Source organism: Vulpes lagopus, chromosome X, assembly GCF_018345385.1.
Source record: "Vulpes lagopus strain Blue_001 chromosome X, ASM1834538v1, whole genome shotgun sequence".
Taxonomy (NCBI): Eukaryota; Metazoa; Chordata; class Mammalia; order Carnivora; family Canidae; genus Vulpes; species Vulpes lagopus.
In genome coordinates, this window is record NC_054848.1 from 36,716,179 (window position 1) to 36,740,216 (window position 24,038).

At 37.9% G+C, this 24,038-nt stretch overlaps 1 long non-coding RNA gene across 1 annotated transcript; it reads left to right on the top strand.

Moving 5' to 3' along the window:
- The first annotated feature begins 4,308 nt into the window (after positions 1 to 4,308).
- On the top strand, positions 4,309 to 22,727 carry LOC121483222. The gene is made up of 3 exons (XR_005985704.1): positions 4,309 to 4,431; positions 5,756 to 5,914; positions 22,601 to 22,727. It is a non-coding gene; the product is annotated as an uncharacterized LOC121483222 (long non-coding RNA).
- Positions 22,728 to 24,038: the final 1,311 nt, after the last annotated feature.

The window sequence follows — 24,038 nt, forward strand, 5'->3', positions numbered from 1 at the left end:
CAGATGCTTAACTGACTGTGCCACCCAGGCACCCCAACTACACTGACATTGTTGAGAAACCATCACCACTGCCCATCTCCATAACTTTTTCATCTTCCTAAAAGAAACTCCATACCCACTGAACAATAACTCCCCATTCTTCCCTCTCCCCAGCCCCTACCAACCAACATTTGGCTTTTAGTCTCTATAAATTTGCTTATTTTTAGGAACCTTGTATAAATAGAATCCTACCATATTTGTCCTTTTGTGTCTAGCTTCTTTAATGGGGTATAATATTTTCAAGGTTCATCCACATTGTAACATGCATTAGAATTTCTTTCCTTTTTAAGGCTGAATTCTATTCCATTGCATGTGTGTACTGTATTTTGTTTATTCATTCACCTGTTCATGGACATTTGGATTAAATTCTGAAAAGGTTGCATGCAGATGACTGGGTCCTCTGGAGTAAAGCTCTCAATCTTGTATTGGTTGTATTTGCTTGTAATTCTTCCTTCCTTCCCCACTATTATCATGGTCCACTATGAGTGCAGTATATTTCACCACCCCATTGATGTTGGGCTTTACCATGTGACTTGCTTTGGCCAAGGAAATATGTATGGAAGTTTCAGTGTGCCTTTCTGAACCAAGGCCTTAAGAGGTATTTCATATTTCTGTTGGCTATCTTGGGCTTCTGCCATTGTCATAAAAAAAAAACACAATGCAAAACCATGACCTGTAAAATCACTGATCCCTTAGTGATCACAATCAGTGATCCCACTGATCTCCTCCTTAAGTAGGAGACACATGGAATAGACCTGAACTAACTCACAGCCTGGAACTAAGGCCAGGCAATCCCAGCAAAGTCCCTCACGACTACAGATAATCCACAGACCTGTGAATCAGACATATAGGATTATTGTTTTAAACCACTGAGTTTGGGATGCTTACATAGATTTATTTCAGCAATAGGTGACTAATGCAGGTCTTAGTGAGAGAAGTTGGAAGCTTCTCTCCCATAACTCCAGGGCTCACTGTAGGTTGTGGGTGGGTAGAAATCTCCCCAGGAAAATTTCTTCCTGCTCTTGACCCAGCTTGGGTCAACCTGGTTCTTCTCTGCCCTCAGAGGCAAATGTGACACTTTGGGATGGATGGGTCCTGGAACCCCCAGTTCTTTCCTTGATGTTTTAATAAATGGAGTCCTGTCTGTTTTTTTTTTTTTTCCATTACTGAGGCTCTGGTGAAGAGGGTAATCTTCCTATTTAGATTTCAGGGCAGACCTTTTCATTGGCTTCCACTCCTCCAAGGGCTCTACTCCTCCACTTCTCCTGAGCTGAATATTCATCATATGTGAGGCTCTTTTCAGCTTTGTTCTGTATTCTCCATCCTTCAGCTCATGGTCTTCAGGTTTGTCTTTTCTTTAAAATGACATTGCCTTTAAGGCCACCATTAAGAGGTTGGTGGACCACCTGGATGGCTCAGCAGTTGAGTGTTTGCTTTCAGCTCAGGGTGTGATCCCAGGGTCCTGGGATCGAGTCCCACATTGGGCTCCCCACAGGGAGCCTGCTTCTCCTTCTGCCTATGTCTCTGCCTCTCTCTCTGCATATTTCATGAATAAATAAGTAAATAAAGATGTTGGTTGACCAAAGCCATCCAAAGTATCAAGTAGGGGACATTTTGAGGTGATGTCTGGCAGAGGATAAAATTGCCTTCTATTGCTCCATGACTACTGCTTACATGGGCCTGGGTCATGACTCCCAATTATGTATTGAACAGGTAGACCAAACTCATTGCTTGGAAAACATTTCAGATTAAATAAACATAGGTAATTCCAAATATAAGCTTTGTAGGCTAGAGCTTATTTATTATTATTATTTTGGGAAAAATGAGTTGCTAATCCTATTAATTTAAAAATTTTACACACTTTCCTCATTCTTGCCCCAAGGTCTTTTCCTTCCTCCTTTTGCTATCTCTGCCAACTTTTCTAGTCCCATTGGCATGCAAATGTATTGTTCCTGAAATATTGGCCACCAGAGACATGATTTATGAATTGATTTGAACAGTTGATAGTATGGTATTGAAAACACCATCATATATACTGATAAAAATAGACACTGCTTATAACTAAAGATTTCAGGGGCAAGGTTTGAGTTTTATTATAAATAAAACTTCCTTTGGGTTTTTGCCTAAAAATTTTGATTGGCTCCCTTTAAATAAACTAAAAGACAATATTTTAGTGCTTTTGTTAAAAAACAATCACTCTAATACTGTCTAAAAGAGAACTGAAAATATGCAAAATTTTCCATAGGAGTTAGGAAGCCTATCCCTGAAAGTTTTGCTTTACTCTGGGTTCTGATGACTTTATCTGGTAACATTAGGTTGACTGACATTGTGTTTTTAGAGATTGCCTGTCTGTGTTGTGTTAAGGGTGAAATAAGTTCAACATTAGTATCCATTTTTCTTGAGACAAGGGAGAGAAAAGAAAGTGACATCACCTTTTGGTGACATCATGCAAAAATCAACTTTCATTTTGAATTGGTTCTTGAAAAAGCCTGCCTTCACTTAGAAGAATCTTAGAAAAAAACAACTATGAGTAACATTGTATAAAAAGCAAGTTGAGAAATTCAGGACCAGAATATGGTGTTACTCAATGTGCAAATGTGGTTTGTTTAAAGGACTCTGTTGTTTAGGACACACACACACACACACACACACACACCATTGCGCTGCAAAGTGTATGTTGCCTTTAGTACTTTGCAGCTTCTGACAGTTGATGCCTCAATTTTATAGGAACTTCCAAGGGCTTAGTTTGGGGTAAATAATAATCATTTAGTGCATTAATCTTATATTCTAAAAAAATGTCATTTTGTTTCCTAGGGACAAGACTGTCAAATCAAATTTACTCATGGACCAATCTCCCTTCATGAAAATCCTGGTGGGCTAAAGACCCTAAAACTGAAACAATACAAAAAAAACACACCAACTGAAGCAAAGCTGTTTACAATGAGGTTGTATCATTGAATGATGACCTTCTACAGGTTAAAGCTGGCCCACAGGCTCAATGTTTGACATTTATACTCTAGAATATTTCAGGTTTACTTCCAATAATCAAGGTAACACTGTTCCTAGGCTTTTAGACATGGAAGGGATTTTGAGAGCCCATTTATTGACAATGTAGAATAATCCTTTTCTTTGCATTGGGAACTTTTGTATATTTGCGATACAGAGGACAATATGGATCCTGTTTGACAACACTTTTGGAGAAAAAGCAAAAAGAAATAAGTTTAAAGTGGAGCATAAGAAATTTAAGGTGGATATGAAGAAGTTTCTGATAGAACAAGCAAAACACATGAGAAACAGCTACCAGTGTTGGCTCGCGAATCTCTCTCATTTTGTGGTTGCTTATTTGTGCATGCAGTTTGCTAATGCATATTATGTAATCATAATTTTTGCATTTTCTTTTTCTGTTTATTCAGATTAAGCCAATTCATGGTGATGTAGACTGAAGAGGGCATAATGGTGAGCAAAAAGTTAATCTGGGTGAATGTAACTTGATTCAATGATTGGACCTGGCCCTTAGCCTTGTCAGACATAGTTCTAACACAAGGGAGTTGATTAAAAATAAACCACAAGAGACCAATATGTAAATGGAATGCCAACATATTACATTCCAGTGGGAAATATTCTCCTGCCGTGAGCAGAATGATCCTATCCTCCACCCAAGATACCACCTAGAATCTGAACCAAATGTAGTGGGAAATGTTGGCTGTCATCTTGATATCCACCCTCTCCTTTTCCATTCCTAAATAAATCTCTTTTATCCAGGTGTCATTGGCTCCCACACATAGCCCCTATGCCTCAGGGGGAGCTGGTTGAGACCAGATCTTGGGGTTCTGATTAGTCTAATCTTGTTCTTTCTGCCCTAGTTTTCATATAGTCTGGCCCAAATCAATTTGGTTCAATGAGAAACAAAAAGAACTTTTCTGAGACTTTTTGGAAATGCAAGTGTCTTGTTAAGAAGCCTAGCTACAGGAAGCCAGCCTCTTGTTGTATATAAATGAGCAGACATTTAGCCTTAGTTGCTATAGGGGGCACCCCAAAGACATGAAGTGAATTGGCCTTTAGGATGAAGCTGACAGAGTTGGTGTCAAAATGGAAAGATGGAATTAATCTGTGTCATTGGTGAACTCCTTGGTCAGTTAACCTTAAAGCCCCTTCTACAGCTAAAACTTAGTTTTGGTTGCCAATATACTTAATCATTGTTACAGATAGTTTGGCCTAAGTTTTCAATTTTATGCAGCTTAAAAACCCTAACAGTTACAGAGCTTGTTACTAGAAGTGGGCTCCATCAAGAAACAAATTCTGAAAAGAAAAGAAAAGAAAAGAAAAGAAAAGAAAAGAAAAGAAAAGAAAAGAAAACAAATTGTAACCTATGCAATTGGCTGAGTGGAAGAGGTAAGTCAGAAAGAAGCTTGAGGGTTTTTTTTTTTTTCTATCATTGACATGCCAGAGAAACATTTGTCATTTTCTAATTAAATAACACACCTTCCAGATCTGTAGCATGAAAGGATTTGGTAGAAAAATTTCAGGGAATTGATTACTTCTTGCATCTTCCAATAAGATCTTAGAAGAATAAAATAAGACTCCGTGCTCAACTCAGATGTTGCCATTGGAAGAAAACGAGGTTTCTTTTAGAGAGAAACACAGTGAGATGCTAGATTGGTTGACTCAGGAACTCCCTTCTCAACCCACAGTTGGGGCAACTGCCAAGAAGTGCCTGCTTATCCCAGCAGAGCCATAGTCAACTCACAGCATGAAATAAATACATACAATTTTGTTGTGTTTGGGGCTTGTGTGTTACACAGAATTATTGTAGTAATAGCTGACTAATAGAGTGGGAATAAGAGATGAAGGAGAAGAAGCAGTTACTTATATTCTGAAAAAGATACAGATTACCCCCACATTACTTTTTTTTTAATTTTTTTTTTAATTTTTATTTATGATAGTCACAGAGAGAGAGAGAGGCAGAGACACAGGCAGAGGGAGAAGCAGGCTCCATGCACCGGGAGCCCGACGTGGGATTCGATCCTGGGTCTCCAGGATCGTGCCCTGGGCCAAAGGCAGGCGCCAAACCGCTGCGCCACCCAGGGATCCCCTTTTTAAATTTTTTTTAAATTTTTATTTACCCCCACATTACTTTTGAGAATACATGCAGCCCAAACATATTGGGGGTGTGGTGAGAGGAAGTAAGTTTGAGTTTTTAGGGAGCATTTTCCATTTTTATGAGAAGGAGGAGCTATAATTGCCTTGGAGTCACCCATCAAGTTCTTTAGATATCCATTTGGATGACCAAACAATGAAATGGATTGCAGTGGAAGCAGGAGAGGAGAGAAATGGGAGGCCTCTGAGCTGTCTCTGTCTTTGCTAACGGTGCCAACAACCAGAAGAAGGAGGGGTTGTCTTTAGAAATGACATATGGCTAGGTAGGTTTTGAAAAATTAAAAACGGAAAAAAGAATTTCTAGCGTTTCCAGCTTATTAAGGCATAAAAACAAGAACCAATTTGCAAAGATGTGGGCAGTAGCAGAATGGATAGTGGAGGCTGATTAGGTATGTTTGCTCAGGGCAACTCATTAAAAGCACTCGACTACCGCACTGAAACTGCTATAATTTCCACTGCCTCCCACCATTACCACTCTCTCAGCTTCAGAGGGAAAGTCAGTTTATTCTTCAAAAAGGCCCACTCCTGAAGTGTGTCATTCCCTTTTCTTGCTTTGTAGAAACACACCGGGATCATTCAACTGCTATTGGATGGGGTGCATAGCAATGCCTCTCTTTAGCATTGAAGCAGCAGATTACAGGTTGACATTGCACTTCTACCCCTGATACTTCTCGGCCTTCATCTCTCTTCTAGTCAACAACATACCATTACAGATGAGGTAAGACACCATGTGCTCATTCTTTGTGTGCATTTAAAATGTGGATTCAGCAATTTCATCTCTTCTCTTTGCTTTGACAATGAGGAAGAGAAGACTGCTTTGATCTTCAAAAATTATGACTGTAAATAATGCCTATTCAAATATTGGCTCAAGATTAAAACAGTGATTGCTTTTGAGTAGCTTTTAGACTCTTTCATTTCCAAAGCCCCCTTTCTTCTGTCTTTGGATGTGTTAGATGCTGACCAAGTTCAAATTTCCACATTGTATCTATGTATCTGAAGTGTATTTGATCACAAATGCTGGGTAAATATTTTAGGTTTTAGGTTTTTTGCTTATCATGAAAGTAATGCACGCTTATTATAAAGGTGTACTGTACACAGAAAAAGTGTAAATAAGGAAAAATTAAAAATCGGTAAACATACCACTCAGAAATACTGCTAGCATCTATATCTATAGTTTTATAAATATGTGTATATGTAAATCTTATATATGTATATAAATTTTTGATGTAAATTATTCATTATATTAGCTATACAGTTTTGAATCTTCCTTTTTAAAATTAGCTATCATCCTGTGAACTAGATGGTGCTCCATTCAGTGTGTCTGTTGCATTCATGGTGAGATTTATAATTTTTGCTATGGGTGCTTTGTGTAAAGAGCTTTTTTGTAGCCCAGGATTTTCACTCTGGCTTCCTACTGTGTGGAGACATGCTCTCCGATATGTGTGAATGAGGATCTTGCATTTGCTACTCTTGCCAGAGAGAATGACAAGTCCAGTACCGCAGTTTTAGGTTTAGCTCCAAGATTGATATGTCTTTGGCCATAATCTTAAATGCTAGGTAGTCAGGCTTCCAACATGATTTAATCCCATGCCATCATGTGCAGAACATGGTGCTAATTGTTTTACAGCTTTTGGTGGATGTAGAAAGACACAGCCCTCAAGTGACCAGCAGTTCATAAAACATTTGTTGAGAACAGAATGGGTTATGGTGGCATCTGGCACTGGTTGGTTTTGGGGTGAGAGGAATAGAGGAGAGTGGCCAAACTCTAGGGTTCATCCTTAGAGCAAGAAATGCTGCACTCACAGGCACAGAGGCCAGAAAGGTCTTTACAAATGTAAGGAATGTCAAGCAGTTTCGCTTGGCAACAGCAGAGGAGCCATGCAGGAGAGAACAGACTGGAGGCTGATTTGTTTGGAGGGCGTGGAGACAGAGCAGACAACCCTGACTTGACAACACAGTTGGGAAGGATCCCCAGTAGGTTTCTCAGCAGGGGAGTGACATAAAGATGAGGACATTCAAAGCAGATTATTTTATTGCCTGGGTGGATCTACAGCTCTCATTATCCAGTGGGATCATTCTCAGAGCATGCTTGCTAGGTTTCTGCCCTGTCGGAGTCTGGCCATTGAAGTTGTGTGCAGCTTGTGCAACCAGGATCACATCCTGTCCCACTGGGAAGGTCCAAAGTGGGCCAATTCTGGCCCCTTGAAACAATGGGTTCTCACTGCTGTCTGTGTACAGAACTAAAAAGAGTAATTTATTGACATTGTGGGTAATTTTCAGAGACTGCCAAAAGAATGTATTAAACTAACTGGATTGTAGGAGAGGACAAGGGGGATTCTTCTCCAATTACAAACCTAACTTGAGAGGAAGCACCTGTCTCACTTTACTCTCTAAAACTAGCATAATTTTTTACCGTACACAATTCATGCTCCTGCTCCCATACATTTCTGGTGGGATGCTCCTGTGAAGGAGAGCTTGGTCATTTCTAACAAAATTTACATATGCATTTACTCTTTGAATTATTAATCTCACTTCTACAAATCCGTCCCAAAGATAGAATGGCAAAAACCATAGGAAGACATATCCCAGGTTATTCATTGCGATGCATTGCAGCAAAGGTTGGAAACAACCTACATTCCATCAATGGGAGATTGAAAAGTTGTCATACATCTATGCAAAGGAGTACTATGTGGCTATAAAAAGGAAAGAGTTATATTGCTATGCATTGCTGGGAGTAGTGTCCAGCACATATTATTACGTGGAAAAAAGCAAAGTGGAGTAAACTATAATATGTATATTTAAGAAAGGGGTTTGAATATATATGATTCATATATATCATACATATATTTACTTTTATAAAAAGGAAGGATAAGCCTAAAGCTAAACATTTTAAGAAAGAGGTTATCAATGGGGAAGGAGTCGGGAAATAAGGAAACAAGATGAAAGGGAAGGGATCGAAGTGGGACTTCAGGGCAGCCCAGGTGGCTCGGTGGTTTAGCACTGCCGTCGGCCCAGGGCCTGATCCTGGAGACCCGGGACCAAGTCCCACATCAGGCTCCCTGCAGAGAGCCTGCTTCTCCCTCTGCCTGTGTCTCTGCCTCTCTCTCTTTCTGTGTCTCTCATGGATAAATAAATAAAATTAAAAAAAGAAGTGGGACTTCTTTGAATATACCTTGTTTTGTAGATTTGAATTTGGAAACACATAATTATTTTATGCAATTATAATACAAAATTAAATTTAAAAAGCAATCCCTAACAAAAAAAGAAACCAATGGGGAGCATCAGAAACAAACTATGTAACAAGTTTTTGGATAACTATAGAGAGGAACTGTTCTGTATGATTGCAATTAAACACAGTAATTTGACTTGACTTCCTAGACAGATCTATGCAAAGGTCAGAAAGAACTGTAAAAAGATATCAGCCATGTTGGTGGTATAATTTTGACGTTGTTGCATGTGAGTGTGGGATAAAGTAAATGAATATTTCTGTTGGTGGTGTTTGGAATCAGTATTTTTTTTAAAAAGATTTTACTTATTTATTAGTGAGAAGGAGAGAGAGACAGAGAGAGAGACACAGGCAGAGGGAGAAGCAGGCTCCCTGTAGGGAGCCCAATGTGGGACTCGATCCCGGGTCTCCAGGATCACGCCCTGAGCTGAAGATGGTGCTAAACCACTGAGCCACCCAGGCTGCCCATGGAATAGTATTTTTGACATGAAAAGGAGATACAAACATAGTATGGATGAGATTAAGTAAAAACTTTGTATTTTTGAATTTGAAATGGAAATATTAGTATAATCTCATGTTGTTTTTATCTTTAAAAATATATTTTCTAATTTTGAATACTGAAAAGATCTAAAAGCAATGACCAGCCCATTAGTGATGAACATCCTTGGTGTCCAGGTTATGGTCTTGAAGTGCCATCTTCCATTAATAGAAACTGGGCTCCTTGGAAAAATAGCGGATACCAGAACTGTGGTAGGAAATGTACAAGATAAGCCCAGTACATCCTGTTATACTAGGAATCAAGGAACCTTTCAATGACCATTGTGGGCTTCTTGAAAGGACATAAAAGCCACTTGAAGAGGGACAGTGTGATCATCAATAAAAATTACAGTTGCAATAGATCAAAACATTTATGTGTTTAATCCATGTGATCATTCTGACTCAAAAAAATAAAGGTCACTTTGTCACCTTTGGATCTTGTTTGGATATATTAGAGACACGACAGATATTTTGAAAACCAGAACATAATGAGGAAAAAGTCCTGCTTTTGTCTTCTCTTCTCTACACGAGAAGCACTTTGTGATAATCAAATCATTGATAAGAGCAAATTCTTCCTCAGAGAAGCATATTAGCTAGTAATTGAAGGGGGAATGATAGAATTATAACACTACTATTTTGCAACCTCTAATGAAATACTGACAGTGATCATTAATGACTACTAACATTGCAAAAAGAGAGAACACCAGCCTTTTCTGGCCTTCTAATGGATGATCACAACACCACCTATTAGGAATTATTGCCAAAGAAGTGAAACTGAATATCATCAAGACTTCAGTTTTAATTACCAATTTACAGGAAATACAGGGGACAGAAGAACATTTGCAGGAAATATTGGGGACAGGAAATCAACATCATGAGATACAATGAGCAAAATCTAGACTGTGGAAATTAATATGGGACCCATGACTTAGTAATTCAACAGAAAAATTGCAAGAAAGAAAGACTGGAGAACTAAAAGATTTAAAAGATGTAAACCAATTACTTCGTATAGATCTCATTTGGGTTCTGGTTCCATTAATGTATTGCAAAAATACAAATATGAGACAACCAGAGAAATTTGAATATTGATTGTATGAGGATATTAAGAAATTATTGTTAATTTTCACACATGATATTGGCATTATCTTTTCTTCAGTTAAACACTGAGATATTTGCAGATGGCAGGATAAAAAAGTCTTGAGTGTGCCTGGGTGGTTTAGTCGGTTAAATGTCTGTCTCTTGGTTTAGGCTCAGGTCATGGTCTCATGGGTCATGAGATCAAGGCCCACATCAGGCTCTGCACTCAGAGTCTGCTTGAGATTCTCTGCCTCTCCCTCTGCCCCTCCCCTCCACTCACATACTTGCTCACTTTTTCTCTCTCAAAAATAAATAAATAAATCTTCCCCCCAAATCTTGGATTTGTTTCAGTATAAGAGAATACCATGTGGGGCACCTCAGTGGTTCAGTTGGTTAAGCATCTGCCTTAGGCTCAGGTCATGATCCTGGAGTTCCAGGATAGAGCCCCTCATCAAAGTCCATGCTCAGCATGTAGTCTCCTTCTCCCTCTGCCCCTCACCTCCTTTGCACTCTCTCACATGTTTTCTCTCTCAAATAAACAAATAAAATCTTTTAAGAAAAAGAGAGTATCATGAAATGGAGAGGACAGTGAAGGAGGCAGGGAATGAAACAAGATAGACCATGGCTTATTTTTTAAAAAAATTTTTATTGGAGCTCAATAACACCCAGTGCTCATCCTGACAAGTGCCCCCGTTAATGCCCATCACCCAGTCACCCCAAACTCCTGCCCACCTCCTCTTCCACTACCCCTTGTTCATTTCCCAGAGTTAAGTGTCTCTCATGCATTGTCACCCTCAATGATATTTTCACTCATATTCTCTCCTTTCCCTTTATTCCCATTCACTAATTTGTATATTCCCCAAATGAGTGAGACCATATAATGTTTGTCCTTCTCCAGTTGACTTAATTCACTCAGCATAATACCCTCTAGGTCCATCCTTATTGAAGCAAATGGTGGATATTTGTTGTTTCTAATGGCTGAGTAATATTCCATTGTATACGTAGACCACATCTTCTTTAACCATTCATCTATTGATGGACATCGAGGCTCCTTCCAACAGTTTGCTATTGTGGACATTGCTGCTATAAACATCGGGGTGCAGGTGTCTCAGCATTTCACTGCATCTGTATCTTTGGGGTAAATCCCCAGCAGTGCAATTGCTGGGTTGTAGAGCAGATCTATTTTAAACTCTCTGAGGAACCTCCACACAATTTTCCAGAGTGGCTATAACAGTTCACATTCCCACCAACAGTGCAAGAGGGTTCCCCTTTCTCCGCATCCTCTCCAACATTTGTGGTTTCCTGTGTTGTTAATTTTCCCCATTCTCACTGGTGTGAGGTGGTATCTCATTGTGGTTTTGATTTCTATTTCCCTGATGGCAAGTGATGCAGAACATTTTCTCCTGTGCTTGTTGGCCACGTGTATGTCTTCCTCTGTGAGATTTCTCTTCATGTCTTTTGCCCATTTCATGATTGGATTGTTTGTTTCTTTGGTGTTGAGTTTAATAAGTTCTTTATAGATCTTGGAAACTAGCCCTTTATCTGATACGTCATTGCAAATATCTTCTCCCATTCTGTAGGTTGTCTTTTAGTTTTGTTGACTGTATCCTTTGCTGTGCAAAAGCTTCTTATCTTGATGAAGTCCCAATAGTTCACTTTTGCTTTTGTTTCTTTTGCCTTCGTGGATGTATCTTGCAAGAAGTTACTGTGGCCGAGTTCAAAAAGGGTGTTGCCTATGTTCTCCTCTAGGATTGTGATGGAATCTTGTCTCACATTTAGATCTTTCATCCATTTTGAGTTTATCTTTGTGTCTGGTGTAAGAGAATGGTCTAGTTTCATTCTTCTGCATGTGGATGTCCAATTGTCCCAGCACCATTTATTGAAGAGACTGTCTTTCTTCCAATGGATAGTCTTTCCTCCTTTATCGAATATTAGTTGACCATAAAGTTGAGGGTCCACTTCTGGATTCTCTATTCTGTTCCATTGATCTATGTGTCTGTTTTTGTGCCAGTACCACACTGTCTTGATGATCACAGCTTTGTAGTATAACTTTAAATATGGCATTGTGATGGCCCTGGATCTGGTTTTCTTTTTTTAATATTCCTGTGGCTATTCAGGGTCTTTTCTGATTCCACACAAATCTTAAGATGATTTGTTCCAACTCTCTGAAGAAAGTCCATGGTAGGGGATCCCTGGGTGGCTCAGTGGTTTAGCGCCTGCCTTTGGCCCAGGGCGTGATCCTGGAGTCCTGGGATCGAGTCCGTGTCGGGCTCCTGGCATGGAGCCTGCTTCTCCCTCTTCCTGTGTCTCTGCCTCTCTCTCTCTCTCTCTCTCTGTCTATCAAAAATAAATAAATAAATAAATAAATAAATAAATAAATAAATCTTAAAAAAAAAAAAAGTCCATGGTATTTTGATAGGGATTGCATTAAATGTGTAAATTGCCCTGGGTAACATTGACATCTTCATACTATTAATTCTTCCAATCCATGAGCATGGAATATTTTTCCATCTCTTTGTGTCTTCCTCAATTTCTCTCAGAAGTCTTCTGTAGTTTTTAGGGTATAGATCCTTTACCTCTTTGGTTAGGTTTATTCCTAGGTATCTTATGCTTTTGGGTGCAACTGTAAATGGGATTTACTCCTTAATTTCTCTTTCTTCAGTCTCATCGTTGGTGTATAGAAATGCCACTGATTTCTGGACATCGGTTTTGTATCCTGCCACACTGCCAAATTGCCGTATGAGTTCTAGCAATCTTGGGGTGGAGTCTTTGGGTTTTCTATGTAGAGTATCATGTCATCTGCGAAGAGGGAGAGTTTGACTTCTTCTTTACCAATTTGAATGCCTTATATTTCTTTTTGTTGCCTGATTGCTGAGGCAAGGACTTCTAGTACTACGTTGAAGAGAGGTGGTGAGGGTGGACATCCCTGTCTTGTTCCTGATCTTAGGGGAAAGGCTCCCGGTGTTTCCCCATTGAGAATGATATTTGCTGTGGGCTTTTCGTAGATGGCTTTTAAGATGTCGAGGAATGTTCCCTCTATCCCTACACTCTGAAGAGTTTTGATCAGGAATGGATGCTGTCTTTTGTCAAATGCTTTCTCTGCATCTATTGAGAGGATCATATGGTTCTTGTTTTTTCTCTTGCTGATATGATCAATCACGTTGATTGCTTTACAAGTATTGAACCAGCCTTGCATCCCGGGGATAAATCCCATTTGGTCATGGTGAATAATCTTCTTAATGTATTGTTGGATCCTATTGGCCAGTATGTTGTTGAGAATTTTTGCATCTGTGTTCATCAGGGATATTGGTCTATAATTCTCCTTTTTGGTGGGGTCTTTGTCTGGTTTTGGAATTAAGGTGATGCTGGGCCTCATAGAACGAGTTTGGAAATACTCCATCTCTTTCTATCTTTCCAAACAGCTTTAGTAGAATAGGTATGGTTTCTTCTTTAAACGTTTGATCGAATTCTCCTGGGATGTCATCTGGCCCTGGACTTTTGTGTCTTGGGAGGTTTTTGATGACTGCTTCAATTTCCTCCCTGGTTATCAGCCTGTTCAGCTTTTCTATTTCTTCCTGTTCCATTTTTGGTAGTTTGTGGTTTTCCAGAAATGCGTCCATTTCTTCTAGATTGCCTAATTTATTGGTGTATAGCTGTTCATAATACGTTTTTAAAATCGTTTGTATTTCCTTGGTGTTGGTAGTGATCTCTCCTTCCTCATTCATGATTTTATTAATTTGAGTCTTCTCTCTCTTCTTTTTAATAAGGCTGGCTAATGGTTTATCTATCTTATTAATTCTTTCAAAGAACCAACTCCTGGTTTTGTTGATCTGTTCCACAGTTCTTCTGGTCTCGATTTCGTTGAGTTCTGCTCAAATCTTAATTAACTCTCTTCTTCTGCTGGGTGTAGGATATATCTGCTGTTTTTTTCTCCAGCTCCTTTAGGTGCAAGGTTAGCTTTTGTATTTGAGTTCTTTCCAGTTTTTGGATGGATGCTTGTATTGCGATGTATTTCCCCCTCAGGATTGCTTTTGCTGTATCCCAAAGATTTTGAACGGTTGTATCTTCATTTTCATTAGTTCCCATGAATCTTTTTAATTCTTCCTTAATTTCCTGGTTGACCCTTTCATCTTTTAGCAGGATGGTCCTTAACCTCCACGTGTTTGAAATCCTTCCAAACTTCTTCTTGTGATTTCGTTCTAGTTTCAAATCATTGTGGTCTGAACATATGTAAGGGATGATCCCAATCTTTTGGTAGCAGTTGAGACCTGATTTGTGACCCAGTATGTGGTCTATTCTGGAGAAAGTTCCATGTGCACTTGAGAAGAATGTGTATTCAGTTGCGTTTGATCATAAAGTTCTGTTGGTTATTAATTGATTGATATACTTGGCAGCTCCCACTTTAGGGGCATAAATATTCATGATTGTTAGGTCCTCTTGTTGGATAGATCCTTTAAGTATGATATAGTGTCCCTCTTCATCTCTTACTACAGACTTTGGGATAAACTTTAATTTATCTGATATGAGGATGGCTACCCCTGCTTTCTTTTGAGGACCATTTGAATGGTAAATGGTTCTCCAACCTTTTATTTTCAGGCTGTAGGTGTCCTTATGTCTAAAATGAGTCTCTTGTAGGCAGCAAATAGATGTAGGCCATGACTTATTAATTCAAGTTTGGTGATGTGATGACTACAGGCATCATGGAATCGCAATAAGCAGGTTTAATTATCTCAAGCAAATATAAAAAAATAGGACACAGAGGCAAAAAGCACTGTCTGCATTTCTTCAGAGTTTGCCAATCTGCTTCAAAGTTCACTAGTAATCTTTAAGGATTCTAAGACTCTTATGATATCAAAAATACAGTTTATTTCATTTTTTGGCTCTATTAGAATAATCAACCAGAACTGAGAACTCCCATAAAATATTTGAATTTTACCTCAGTATTTAGTGGTGAATTAGACAATCCTGAATGTATGGACTTGCTAGTAAAGGTGACATTTCTAATTGCAATATTTATGCATAAGTCATCTCTAATATTGGAGTACACTGTTGACAGTAGTCTAGGTTTTAGGTAGGTATATCTCCTGCGGACTGTGTTCTTTATTTCTTGGTAAGACTTGCTGGGTGTTAGCACAAACACTGCTCATTTGTAATCTTTTACTAAGCAAAACTTTTCTTTACAGACAGCACAAAAGTCTACTCTTATCCCTGACCTTCCTGGGACCTTTGTCCCCATCAGCAGTCTTTTCCTTGACTGTCTTACTGTCATCTCAGAAAGAATCTACCAATCCCCTTATTTCTTCTGAAGTGCTTCTCTCTTGACAAAGCCTAGCACTTGACGACCTCAGTCCCAGGAAATATTCTTTGTGTTTGTCTTTCTTTGCCTATGACTGCAGGTCATCTTGGGGAACTGTTTACAGTTTCAGATATCACCAGGCACTACTGAAAAGGAAGAAAACTAAAACTCTCTTTCCTTTGAACTCTGTGGAGATATAGATATTTTAAACTCTGGAAGACAGGAAAGGTGAGCCTCACTGAAACCTTTTACCTTCATTGTCATAGTGGTTTCTACTTTTCATTCTTCTTTCCGGGTGGCTGTTGAATTGATTTAAATAGTGTCCAATTCGAGTATAATTTATGGTAAGTAGCGTCTGACTTATTTTTAGAATTTTATTAAATAGATGAGTAAAAATCACCAGAGCTTACTTGAGAGTTAGATAGTTTTTAATTCAATTTGATAATTTGTGCAACTAATAGATAAATCTATGCCACCTTCCAAACAGAGATTAATTGAATTAATTTTGATAACCTTGTTCTTCAGACTTCTTTGTTATGTGCAAGCACAGTAATAATAGACATTAATAATGCCTTGGATTTGTAAAGCATTGCAATATTCAAACCATCTACATTGATGTTATCTCATTTTAGAAGGAGGCAAAGTGAATATTTGAGAAATTAAGAAATTTTGATCCAAAGATGTCAGGAGACTTACAAAGCTAGTAACAGCCCAGAGTCAAGGAATGCTCTTTCTACACCTCCCTTCCCACTTCAACCCTCACAAAGAAAAGCAATATGTAGGCTTGATCTCTACTTCTTAAAGAATCAGCTTTTGGTGTTATTGGTTTTATTTTTTTTTAGTTTGGGAATACACCCATTTATTATCTCACTGTTCTTGTGGAGTTTGGATACAGCTTATTTGACTACTCTGCTCAGGCACAGAGTTGTGGCCTCATCTGATGCTTGGTAATCTGTTACAAGCTCATTCAGCTTGCAGACAGTTCCTCGCAGCTGTAGAGTTCATAGAAGCTTCCATCTTCTTTGAGTCCAGTAAGAAACTATCTCTGTAGTGGTGCCACTCCTCTTCCTCCTCTTCCTCCTTCTTCTATGAACTCCCTTAATTATATCAGGCCCACTCCAAATAATCTCCTTTTCTACTAATGCAAAATCTGATTAGTGATTTAATTACAGGAGTGAAATCCTACACCCATGGGGAGGAAGCTATATAGGGCATGTGGATGAGCTATATAGGGCCAATCTTGGGGCCATCTTAGAACTCTGCCAACCACAACCTGCATACTGAAAACTTCAAAAACATTGCTGTGAGAAATTTAGAAATAACTAAATAGATGGAGAGGCATCCTCTGTTCATTGGTTGGAAGGCTCAATGTTGGTAAGATATCAATTCTTTCCAAATTTATTTGTGGATTTCAGTGTGATCCAAATTAAAATCCTAGTAGGATTTTTGTAGTTGTTGATAAGCTGGTTCTAAAATTCAAATAGAAATGTAGAGGTCCTAGAATAGCCAAAACTTTGGAAAATATTTAAGTTGGGGTACTAACACTACTGAATTTCAAGACTTACCATAAGATGACAATTACCAAGTCAATGTGGTACTGACATAAAGATAGACAAATGGATCAGTAGAACAGAATAGTGATTCAGGAAATGAACCAGGATATCTATAGACAACTACTCTTTTTAAAAAAGATTTATTTATTTATTTATTCATGATAGATCTAGAGAGAGAAAGAGAGAGGCAGAGACACAGAAGGAGGGAGAAGCAGGCTCCATGCCGGGAGCCTGATGCGGGACTCAATGCCGGGACTCCAGGACCGCGCCCTGGGCCAAAGGCAGGCGCCAAACCGCTGAGCCACCCAGGGATCCCCCAGACAACTACTCTTTATGTTAATCTTCGTTAATCCCTTTTCTAATGCTCTTCTTTTCTTTATGCAATGTTTCTGACCTATATAATTTTCCTTCTTTATAAAGAATTCCTTAACATTTCTTGCAAGGGTTTCACTGATTTTTCTCTATTTTGTTTTTCGTTTCACTAATTTCTGATCTTACATGTATTGTTTCCTTCCTTCTGTTGCTTTGGATTTAATTCTTTTTCTTGTTTCTTAAGCTTGAAGCTTGGATCATTAATTTGAGACCCATCTCCTTATAAACATTTTAATGTTGTAAATTTCCTTGTAAACACTGCTTGAACTGCATGCCACACATTTTGATATGTCATATTTTATTTTCTTTCAATTCAAAATATTTTCTACCCATGAGTTATTTTGAAGTGTATCATTTATGAGGTTATTCACTTCTAGTTCAATTCCATTTTGGTCAGGCAACATAGTTTGTACAATTTCACTTGATTATATTTTGTTAAGCTTTGTTTTTTGATCCAAGATGTGGTCTATGTTGATGAATGTTCCATGTGCACTTGAAAATAATGTGTATTTTACTGTTGTTGGATGAAGTGTCCTATAAATGTCAATTAGGTTATGTTGAATGATGGTATTGTTCAGGTCTTCTATATCTATATTAGCCAGCTTGGGCTGCTATAACAAAATATCATGAATCAGGTGGCTTAAACAACAGAAATTTATTTCTCACAGTTCTGGAGGCTATAAAGTCCAAAATCAAGATGCCACCTGATTTAGTTCCTGGTGAGGAAGGGCTCTCTTCCTGACTTGTAAGTGTCCCCTTTCTCATTGTGTGCTCATATGGCCTTTCCTTAGTGTATTTGGAGAGAGACAGAGAGAGAGAGAGCTTTCTCTTTCTCTCTTTCCCTTTTTATAGGGCCTTTGATGGTGTTAGGACTCCATCCCTATGAACTCATTTAACCTTAGTTACTTCCTGAAGTAGTCACGTTGGGAATTAGGGCTTCAACACATAGATTTTGGGGGTATAGAATTCAGTCCCTAGCAACATCCTTGCTAATTCTATCCATTACCAAGAGAGAAATGTTGAAACCTCTAACTGTAACTGAGAATTTGTTTATTTCCCCATTATGATATGTTTTTGCTTCATGTATTTGAAACTGTCTTAATAGTCCATTCATTTTAGGACTGTCAGTTGGTGAACTGACTGTCTTATAATAAGGTAACACCCCCTTTAGCCTTTTTCTGAAGTCTTTTTTTTTTTATTAATGTAATTACTTCAACTTTCTTTTGATTACTTCACACAGTATATCTGATACTTTGTTCCTTCTGTGTTTTGTTTTGTTTTGTTTTTTGCTCCTCTGTTTCCCCTTTCCTATCTGCCTCCTTTGTCATCATTTGAATTCCCTTAGTATTCTATTTTATGTGTTTTATGGCTATATATGTTTGTATTAATTTTTATGATTGTTCTGGGGTACAGAACCATTCAACTTAGAGCTAATATCTCACTACTTTAAGTAGAACGTAGAAGTCTTATATCCACATATGTCTCCTTAGCTTTCCTTTTTATGTTGTAGTTGTCATATGTATCAAGTCTACATGTGTTGAAAACTTTACCAGACTTTGTTGTAGTTTTTGCTTTTACAGTCAAATACACTTTAAAGAACATAAGAAAAATAAGATCTTATAATTACCTTGATATTTATGATTGTCGTTGCTCTTTCTAATTTCTGAAGTTCTAAGTTTTACCCATGTATCATTTCTCTTCTAAAAAACTTCCTTTAACATTTCTTTTAGAGCAGATCTGCTGACAATGAATTCTCTTAGTTTTTCTTCATCTGAGCCTCTTTTTATTTGGCCTTCATTTTGAAGGATATATTTGTTTTGAATAGAATTCTGGATTGACATCCTTTTCTTTCAATACTTTAAAATGTTCCACTGTCTTAGAGCCTTAGTGTTTCTGATGAGAAATCTGTTGTAATTCAAATAATTGTTGTCCTGTATGCATTGCATCATTTTTTTTTCTGGCTGCTTTCAGGACTTTTTCTTTGTTTTTGGCTCTCAAAAGTTTTGGTATTATGTCTCTAGTGTGATTTTCTTTTTATTTTTTAAAATCCTGTTTAGGGTCTGATGAACTTCTTGATTCTGTAAATTTATATATTTTATCTAACTTTTAACATTTTAGGAAATTTTTTCTGCACCAATTTCTTTATTACCATCTTCTGAAACTCATTGACACAGATGTTTTGATATTGTCCCATATGTTTCTGAGTCTCTGCTCACCCTTTAAAATCTTTTCCTTTCTGTCTTTTAAATTGGATAATTTCTATTGACTCCTCTTCAAGTTCTCTTCTTCGTTTGTCTTTATTCTGTTATTGCACTCTATTGATGAATTTTTTAAGATATTGTATTTTCTGTTCTAAAGTTTCCATATATCTGTTGTCAATTTCTATTTTTCCATTCACATTAAATATGTTTTATCTTTTCATCAGGAAGTATAGTTATAAAGAGCTCCCTTAAGGTCTCTGATAATTTCAACATCTGAATCATTTTGGGGTGGACTTTCATTGGTTATCATTTTCCTTTGAAATGAGCCATATCTTCCTACTTATTTTTTTAAAAGATTATTTATTTATTTATTCGTGAGATGTGCAGAGAGAGGCAGAGACATAGGCAGAGGGAGAAGCAGGCTCCCTGTGGGGAGCCCAAGGAGGGACTCAAACCCAGGACCCCAGGATCACGACCTGTGCCCTAGGCAGATGCTCAACCACTGAACCACCCAGGTATTCCTCTTCCTACCTATTTATATATTGAGTAATTTTGGGAAATATCCTGGACTTTTTGATATTATGTAGTGAAACTGAATCTTAGACTCATCTAGAAAATGCTGATGTATGCATCTCTCTCTCTCTCTCTCCCTCTCTCTGTGTGTGTGTGTGTGTGTGTATTTTGTGTGAGTTAATAGAGAGAGTTAAGAAATCCTCTTCTCCAACTCCCTTTTCTCTGGGATTCTTCTATCTCATACCACTCCCTCCATCAGCTTGCAGAGATTGCTTTTCTTGATCTTACAGTTAGAAAGATGGTGTTTTTCTTGGAGGGTTTATTGCCTGCACAACCATTGCTATCACTCTTAATGGGTGCCCATATTTGGTTCAAAACCAAGAGAGAAAATAGGGAAAGACAACCTTGGGAAACTCACCCCCTCTATGGGTCACTTCTTAGATTCCTCTCCCCAATCTGCCTGCTTTAGTTTACTTTTCAGAATCCTTAGATAGTTGCTTTTTGTCTTACAGTTAGGGTTTTTAGTTACAGTTACCATCAATAGGCTTATTCCATCTTGACTAGGACTGGAAGTCTCTCCCACTTCACTTTTAAGAAGAAATGGAGGCTTCCTATTTGCTACAGATAGAATCTCTTGCCAGATTCTAGACCAAATACAAGCCCTTAAAACAAGTGATGATAGTCCTGTGTCCACTAGGAGGCAGCACTACCAAGCCCTGCTTGCGGGGCCTCTGCAGCCTCAAGAACAGGGGTGTACTCTTGGCTGCCTGTAGCTTTAAATTTCCACAAAGAGAAACACTGGGGCCTCAAGCTCCCCTTCTGCACTCTACTCCATTCTTACTTTTTCCTTGTGGGTTCTGGGTGGCTGGGGTGTTTGCTTATTGCAAGTTAGCTCATTCTAGGTCTGCCACCAGTGCCGTTTCCTTGTCCCCCTTGTAGTCCATAGCAGTTACCACACTCAGTGCTTGCTCAACCGGCCATAGTTGCTTGGGTAGAAGAAGTCTTCTCTCCCTGGTAGTGTTTACAATTTTTTCTGTAGACTCTCAAAACTGACTCTTTCAATATTTCAAAGCCTTTTCTCTTCTTTTCTCTGCATATTAGGTTGGAAACTTGGAGTCATTAGCTTCTGCTCATCAAATTATTCCTGGCTCTTCAATTTCTTAGCACTTAGTAGGGTTGTTTTCTTGGCTCTCTTGTAGTTGGGTCAGGTCACATGATTGATTTTCTTAAAAACTGAGTGATACTTATCACTTCCAGGCTGGAACATTGAACTGCCGATGTGTGACCTCCTAGAGTTCTGTTTTCCTCATCAAAGTGATTGATCATGGTCTAAGTTGTATCTCCTCCATCAGTCTGGGTCTCAGAGTGAGAGCCACATGGGACGAGCCACCTGAACACCTACAATAGCCATGTAGTATGAGTGAGCATGAGTGAGGAATAGAGTTTTGTTATTTTAAGCCACTGAGATTTGGGTGTTATTTGTTAATGAACCATTACCTAGCCTCGCCTAACTGATACAGAAACTGTGTGAGAGGGACTACCGAACATCATACTAAAAAGCATTCTTTCTTACTCACTTCAGGTAAGAGTCTCAGGGCAGAGACTTGTCATCTTGAATTGGTCCTAGTTAACTGTAAGTTCTTTGTCAATCCAGGCATTCCTCTTAGAACCCTAAGCTGTCTCTGTCTTGCTGGAGTTTAAATCTTAGTTTCCAGAAACTGACTGCCAGTCTTGAGGTTTATACCCAACTTTCATTCCATGAGAAAAAGTGGGTCTTCATGCAACTAGAGCAAGTTACAGCCTACCATTGAAATCTGGAATTCAAGAGATGGGCTATAATTTATACTCCCCTCTCTCTTCCATTCTACACTGAAGTTGTTTACTTCCTTTCCCTTCCTTTACTTTAGCTATCTTTTTATATTCTTTTTTATTACAATTTTCTTATCTCCCTTTTACAATTTCTCACATGAAGACATCTGGTTACTTATTGTTATATTCCTTATTTAGATTAGTCTTGCTGTTATCACTTCAGGACCTGTTAACAGTTTTATTAAAGTTGATTCTGTGGCCCATGGCCCTTGCCTAATTCTTGCATCCCAGCCTAAAGAAGCAATATATTAAATCACCTGGAACAGAAACATATATACAGAAAGTATGCTACATGGTCATAACAGATAACTCTTATATAGCACTTATGTATCACTTATCATGTATGTACTTTTTACCTCATTAGGATCTATTAACTCATTCACAGCTTGTGAAAGCTCCATATATATATACATGGGTATTATAATCTCTATTTTACAGATGAAGTAACAGGCACGGAGGGTTATATGACTTGCTCAAGTCACACAGCTAATAAATGACAGAGCCAGAATTAGAAATCAGTCAATCTGACTCCAGAGTCTATGTTTTAGCCATTAAATTCTCTTGCTTCTGCATATACACAAAAATTGTTTTAAGTCACAAGTCAGTAAATCATGATTCTCAGGCCATTTATGATTTACTGCATGTTTATGTAAATAAAGTTTTATTGGAACACAGTCATGTCCATTTGTGTTAAGTATTTGTGACAGAGATTGCTTATCCCCCAACGCCTGAAATATTTAGTATCTGATCTCTGTTTTAGAGAACGAAGAGGGATGTTCCACATGAAGTGTTCCTGGCAAAGGGAATGACATGCAGGAAAGCATGAGGTATCAATTGTAGAGTTTTTCTTCACCTGCTCCATAAATTTTTTAAGAGAAGAGACTAGCTTCTCATCATGGTGAGAATACCACAAGTGCTCAATAAATTCTTATTGAAAATATTTATCCAGTTTACTCACATTGTTACAACACTCATAAATGTATTAATGACTGCTGTACTTATTTTTTATGTTTCCTGACATTATTGGTATGGCCCTATGGGGCAGGAACATGAGAAGGTAATGAGTAGTCCAGTGAACTGAGTATATTATGAATTCACATTACAGTAATTTAAATTACATTTATTCATCAAAGTATTTGTTGATAAGTTGTATAATTTGTTCTCAAATGTGGATTGTAATAGAAAATAATGCTAATGAATCTGGTGAAATACCAAAATAAAATATTTGCCTGTGAATTTCTGCTGGTAGTGGTAAGGGAGTTTGAACATGTACACATGTGCACAACAGTGCACAAACATGCACGCACACACTCATGAAACCTCACCCTTCCCAACAGCACACCCACAAACACATTTTAATAATTAGTGTTTTATTTAAGCCTTTTCCAAAAATGAACACTTTACTAAAAATAACTTAAAATAGAAATAAGATCAAATGGCTCTACCATAATGTCTTTCTTGCCTTAGAACTGAGGCAGATCATTAGAGGGACTCACATTGCTTATTCAGTTCTCACAGTTGTTTATTGTTTGCAGCAGTAGAAAGGAATAGTTTTGTGTCATAATAACTTCATAAGGCTTTGACACTTAGTAAAAGGGGAAACTGTTGCCTGAAAGAATTTTTTAATACAGAAGGAAATGATTGCACGTAATAAAATTTTTTAAAATTTCATGTATATTTTAGATTGAAGTTTATAGGTAGAAAAGTGTTTGATGTCTCTGCTTTATAGATTATGCTTTTTTCTTTATCTGATGAATAAAATAGTGCTTCCCTTTGTACCTATTTCTACTGAATACCTGAGATAAATGATTCATTACATAAAATCTTAGGGTAATAAAATTCAAATAGATAAGCCCACAGTTCTTTAATTATTATCTATTTAGGACACTCTAATTTAGAGAATAGAATATCTTGTTTATATAATATGACAGAGCCAGAATTAGAAACCAGGCAATCTGACTCCAGAGTCTATATTTTAGCCATTAAATTCTCTTGCTTCTGCATATATACAAAGAGTTTTAAGCCACAAGTCAGTAAATCATGATTCTCAGGCCACTTATGATTTACTGCATGTTTATGTAAATAAAGTTTTATTGGAACATGGTCATGTCCATTTGTTTAATATCATCTATGAGAGCTTTCAAGTGATAAGGGCAGAGTTGAGTATTTGTGACAGAGATTGTCACATAATATGACAA